Raw genomic sequence first — 6,000 nt, 5'->3', positions numbered from 1 at the left:
ATAGTGTAAACAATAACACTTCTGGGAAGCAGACATTCCCATTTTCTGCAGGTGAATCATACTGCACTAGCTAGATGACTGTGAATCACTGGAGTATTTGACATGTCAGAGTGGTAGAAAATGATCTACCAAAGGTTTGATCTTGGAGAATGTTTCCTGCTGAAGAAATTTGGGGGAACTGTATTTTTTTCCTTTCTTCAGCAAAATGGGTGGATGGAGATAAAAAGAAATAATCCTATTGGAAGAAAGAGAGAAAGAAAATGGGGTTAGGTGATTGGAAGCAGTTGCCTTTCACTGCTTGTCCTAAGCTGCCTCTCAGCACAGCTGTATGAGTTGTGATTAGCTGGCAGGAAGGGAGAAGCAGTTTAAGAGAGAGGATGTGGTTAGTCTGCAAGATAGCTTGCCCATATCAGATGTAAAAAATGAAAGTTGTAAAATGCAACTTACCTGCCCCACTAGTCCTTGGAACACTACTGAAAGGCTCTGGGAGAGAAATGTACTTGTATGTCTTAGTATCTGACTTTCCACAAAAGTAAGTTTCAGCCCAATATTGTTTTGTGGTTGGTGCTAAAATCATCTGGTGAGAAGGCCTTCCATTTACAGACTGATTGTATGCTCAGCCTTAGTAGTCGTAAAACATGATATGGCTTTCAATGCGGCAAGAGCAGTAACGTCCTCATAAAAATCCTATTTATGCTTGAATTTGAACAAGGTATTAGTGATTTAAAAGGTGTACGTTAGAAGCATTTCAAGATTACTGGTCTTCTACTGGACCTAACCTTGTTTGCTTACAATTTTCAATATTAATAGCATCCCTTTTTCATTTGCTTTTTTTCTTCCCTCAAAAGTATCGTTGAGTTGAAAGGTGCAAATGAATGAGTCTGGCACTGGAAATTTGGTCTGTCCCAAACTTGCATGCTTTGACACAGAAGGGACAGATGTTTGAAACTTGTTTCCCCGTTGTTCCATAATTATGCAGATATAATTCATGGGTCAGCTTGTGTGCCACACCTCCCAGGGGCGTAGTCTTGAGGGATGGTGGTTTTAAGTCACCTTTGTGCCCTACTAATTCTGTTTTGCTGCAGGAGCTGAAGTGGCGGCTGGAACCAGTCGTACATGCCTCAGCAGGTAGAAATAGGACTACTTGCTGAATGTGGTACTACTCAGTGTGTGACTGGGAGGCAGAATCAGATCCTATGCTTGTGGACTAGAGCCTTATATTGAAAAGCATCTTGGGACAGACAGCTTGTCTAATTTTCTATTACAAATTGGCATGCATGACAATGATGCTAAATAAATACTAATGATGTATAGTTGTTTTTATTTCTGTATTTTTATTATAATAGTCAATAAGGCGATGTGCACAAGTTTTTCATACAATTAAAATTATGAAGTAATAATAGACAATAGGGGAGCCCTTTTATCTAATTGGCAAAAGGAAACAGCAATTAGTGCGGCTATCATTAGCTCTTGGACCTTTCCAAGGAGAGTGGAGAGCTACTTAATCTGAGGTTGGGAAAGTGCAGTTTAAAAAGCCTATTAGGAAAACACTAGCACTAAATTGCTTGAGCTTCCCACATGTTCGTCCCGGTGCCTCATTTCTAGAACAGCTCCACATTTCTGATGATTAATTTGAAATATTTCCCCTTCTTTAACCTTTTCTCCTTTGAATGAAATATAAAATCTGCTCAGCACCAAGAACCCTCACCCCCCCCCACCAATAGAATATTACCAGTAAGAAAAAAGAATACTTACGACCATGGCTACCATCTCTCTCTTTGTCCAGGAGGGTGCGTGTCTGACAGTATATTAAAAATATATAAAGAAGCAACAGAATCCCAATTTCTGAGGAATCTGGTCATTTCAAGTTCCTATATGGATTCAAAGATTTTTAAGGCCAGAAGGGACCATTATGACCATTTAAACTGACCTCCGGCATACTATAGGTCATAGAATTTCACCCAGTGATTCCTGCATTGAGTCTGTGTTACACAATCACCTCAGCTGCAACTTTCTGCCTCAGACATCCCCCTCTTGCCCTGCAGACACACTTGCCTGATAAGTGTGTGTGTTAGTTTAGTCTTTCTAAAATAGCCATCCAAGTACAGTACGTACTGCACACTAAATCAGCACAGTGAGATCACTTTAACCCAGGCGTATGCTGCCCATGCTAGTACTCAAACTGCACCTTATATCTGGCTTCAGGAGTTGGGCAGAACCTGGGGATAACCTTCCTTCTAAATCTAATCATTTTCTCTCTAGAAGCCTTTACCAAATGTTTTGGTTTTGGGGCAGTTATTTCACATGCAAAATTTTCTGCTTTTTATTTTCAGGATGTAGACGTGAAGCTTTAGGACAGCTGCTTCCCCTGAAGATCATTCGTAGTGATCTTCTGGCATTGGGATTAGAGATAGCCAAAATGTTTTTGGTGAATAGTTTATTGCTGGAAAATACAGTTTGGGTCAACTTAAACTGTAGTGAATTCAGGTCTCTGAATAGCTACAGCTGAAAAAAAGAATAGAGAAAAATTCCCAACAATTTGAACATTTTGGGTCAACGTTTTTGACCCAAAATGTTTTAACTTTCCATTTCCAAATGTTTAGTTTAAAAATGTAGCTGGATTAATAAAACCAAACAAAGATGCCAAAAAATGGATTAAAAATGACACTCCAAAATTAAACTAAACTTTAGTTTTGGACCAAACTGATCATATAGTTTATCCGGACACTAAATGTTCTTTGGTTTTTCATTTCAGCATGAAAAACTGAAAAACTGTCATTGCAGGCTAACCTGAAACAATTTTTTCCCCTCTATTCTGTCAGTTCAGTTCCTGAATCAAAAAATCTATTATTCACCCAGCTCTAATTGGGGCACTGTGCCACTCAGAAAAGTGAGGAGGTGAAATAGAATTTGATACATTTCCCTTTAGTTATTCATACTTGTGCTCCTATCTATATAGAGCTCATCTCCACGTTCCATTAGGAGGCCACAAAGCAGCAACAACAGGATGCCATTGGAGACATAGTCATAGCAGGGAACAGAGAGACACTTGAAAACTGCCCTTGTGGAAGGCCAGTTTGTGGCTCCCTTAATTACTGTGCAGTGAGTAGGGAGGGAAGGAGGAACCCCAGCCCCCACAATAAATCCAGTGAGAATTGCATCCCCAGTTCTTGAGGTGCACCAGGACTGCTTCTATGTTGCTACTCTCTAGAAATGACTTATCTGAAAGAGGTTAGGGAGGAAAGCAAGTGGGGCCGTGATTTCCCCCTCACTGGCTTGCCAATGGAGGAAATATCTTATTTGCACTAATTCCTTTTCATTCTTTGCATCACTGTTTCTTCATTTGGTGAATTTCTTAAATATTGAGGGCGCCTCCCCGCACAGTGCTCATCTCTTGTTAGTGGTATGTAAGCTTCCCTGCACTATTGAGTCTTTGCTTCTCAGTCATGACCTGCAGTGATCTCATGGTCATTCTGATAAACTTGGGTCAGGTTTGATGATGTGGCCATTGAAAACAGTCTCTCTTCCTCTGGCTAATTTGGGCTTTTGTACTGTACCCTGGTATGGCTGTGATTTAATATAATCCCAGTATTGCCAACTGCAAAAGTTTGAAAGTCATCAGTTGGTTCCTAAAATCATGAGATTTTTCTTTAAAAAAAAGATTAAATGTTTTGTGAGCCATTTTCTGATTTTTGAACTTTCTGTCCCCAATATGTGTCTGATAATTAATTTAGCCATTATATAGTGAGAAATAAGAACATAGGAATGACCATATGGGGTCAAACCAATGAACCATCTAGCCCAGTATCCTGTTTTCCCACAGTGACCAGGGCCAGATGCTTCAGTAGGAATGAACAGAACAGGGCAATTATTGAGTGACTTCCTGTCCAGTCTGAGCTTCTGGCATAAGAGATTTAGGGACACCCAGTGCATGGGTTGGTGTCCTGACCATCCTGGCTATAGTCATTGATGGACCTATTCTCCATGAACACAACTAATTGTTTTTTGAATCAAGTTATACTTCTGGCCTTCACAACATCCTCTGGCAATGAGTTCCATAGGTTAACTGTACATTGTGTGGAGAAGCCTTTCCTTATATGCTTGTTTTAAACCTGCTACCTATTAATTTCATAGGGTGACCCCTGGTTTGTGTTTTATGTGAAGGACTAAACACTTCTCTATTCACTTTCTCCACACCATTCATGATTTTATAGGCCTCTATCATATCCCTCCATGTCATCTCTTTTCTAAGCTGAACAGTCCCAGTCTTTGTAATCTTTCCTCATATGGAAGCTGTTCCATACCCTTTGTCATTTTTGTTGCCCTTCTCTGTACTTTTTCCAATTCTAATATATCTAATAGCTTTCTTTGACAGGGTAACAAGACTTGAAGATGGGGGGAAGCATTAGATGTGGTATATCTTGACTTTAGTAAGGCTTTTGATACTGTCTTGCATGACCTCATAAACAAACTAGGGAAATAGAACCTAGAGGGAGTTACTATAAGGTGAGAGCATAACTGGTTGAAAAACTGTTCCCATAGAGTATGTCCCATAGAAAAACTATTCCCATAGAGATATCAGTGGTTCATAGTCAAGCTGGAAGGCATAACGAGTGGGGTCCCGTAGGGATCAGTCCCAGGGCTGGTTATGTTCAATATCTTCATCAATGATTTAGATAATGGCATAGAGAATACGCTTAGAAAGTTTGCAGATGATAACAACCGGAAGGGTTGCAAGTGCTTTGGGGGACAAATTGAATTAAAATTCAAAATGATCTGGACAAACTGGATAAATGGTCTGAAGTAAATAGGATGAAATTCAATAAGGACAAATGCAAAGTACTACACTTAGAAAGGAACAATCAATTGCACACATACAAAATGGGAAATGACTGCCTAGGAAGGAGTACTGTGGAAAGGGTTCTGGAAGTAATAGTGCACCATAAGCTAAATATGAGTCACACTATGAGTGTAACACTATTGCAAAAAAAAGCAAACATAATTCTGGGATCTATTAGCAGGAGTGTTGTAAGTAAGACAATAAGAGAAATAATTCTCCACTCTACTCCGTGCTGATTAGGCCTCAACTGGAGTATTGTGTCCAGTTCTGGGCACCACATTTCAGGAAAGATGTGGACAAGTTGGAGAAAGTCCAGAGAAGAGCAACAAAAATAATTAAAGTCTAGAAACCATGACCCTATAAGGGAAGACTAAAAAACTGGTTTGTTTAATCTGGAAAAGAGAAGACTGAGAGAGGACATAACAGTTTTCAAATACCTAACAGGTTGTACAAGGAGGAGAGAGAAAAATTGTTCTCGTTAACCTCTGAGGGTAGGACAAGAAGCAGTGGGGTTAAATGGCAGCAAGGGAGGTTTTGGTTGGACATTAGGAAAAACTTCTGAATTGTATGGGTAGTTAAGCACTGGAATAACTTGCCTAGGGAGGCTGTGGAATCTCCATCATTGAAGGTTTTTAAGAGCAGGTTAGACAAACACTTATCAGGGATAGTCTAGATAATACTTACTTACCTTGAGTGCAGGGGACTGGACTAAAAGATCTCTCAAGGTCCCTTCCAGTCCTATACTCCTATGAGTGTTTCTTTTTTGAGATGGGCCAACCAGAACTGCATGCAGTATTCAAGGTACGGGCAGAACCATGGATTTATGTAGTGGCATTATGATATTTTCTGTCTTATATCTATCCCTTTTCTAATAGTTTCTAACACTTGTGGTTTTTTGACTGCTGCTTACACATTGAGCAGATGTTTTCAAAGAAATATTCACAATGACTTCAAGATCTCTTTCTTGAGTGTTAATAGTTAATTAGATGTATTTTGTATGTATAGTTGGGATTATATTTTCCAGTGTGCATTATTTGCACTTATCAACATTTAATTTCATCCACCTTTCATCCAATTTAGTGAGATCCCTTTGTACTCTTTGCAGTCAGCTTTGGTCTTAACTATTTTGAACAATTTTGTATCATCTGCAGACTTTGCTA

General features: G+C 39.4%; 1 pseudogene; it reads left to right on the top strand.

The window, feature by feature from the left end:
• Window positions 1-1,759: 1,759 nt before the first annotated feature.
• LOC119850628 overlaps window positions 1,760-6,000 on the top strand; it is a 107,458-nt pseudogene continuing 103,217 nt past the window's right edge.

Source organism: Dermochelys coriacea, chromosome 2 (assembly GCF_009764565.3).
Source record: "Dermochelys coriacea isolate rDerCor1 chromosome 2, rDerCor1.pri.v4, whole genome shotgun sequence".
In the NCBI taxonomy this organism is placed as follows: domain Eukaryota; kingdom Metazoa; phylum Chordata; order Testudines; family Dermochelyidae; genus Dermochelys; species Dermochelys coriacea.
The sequence above is the reverse complement of the archived record's forward strand: the minus strand, read 5'-3'. Positions and strand labels throughout refer to the sequence as shown.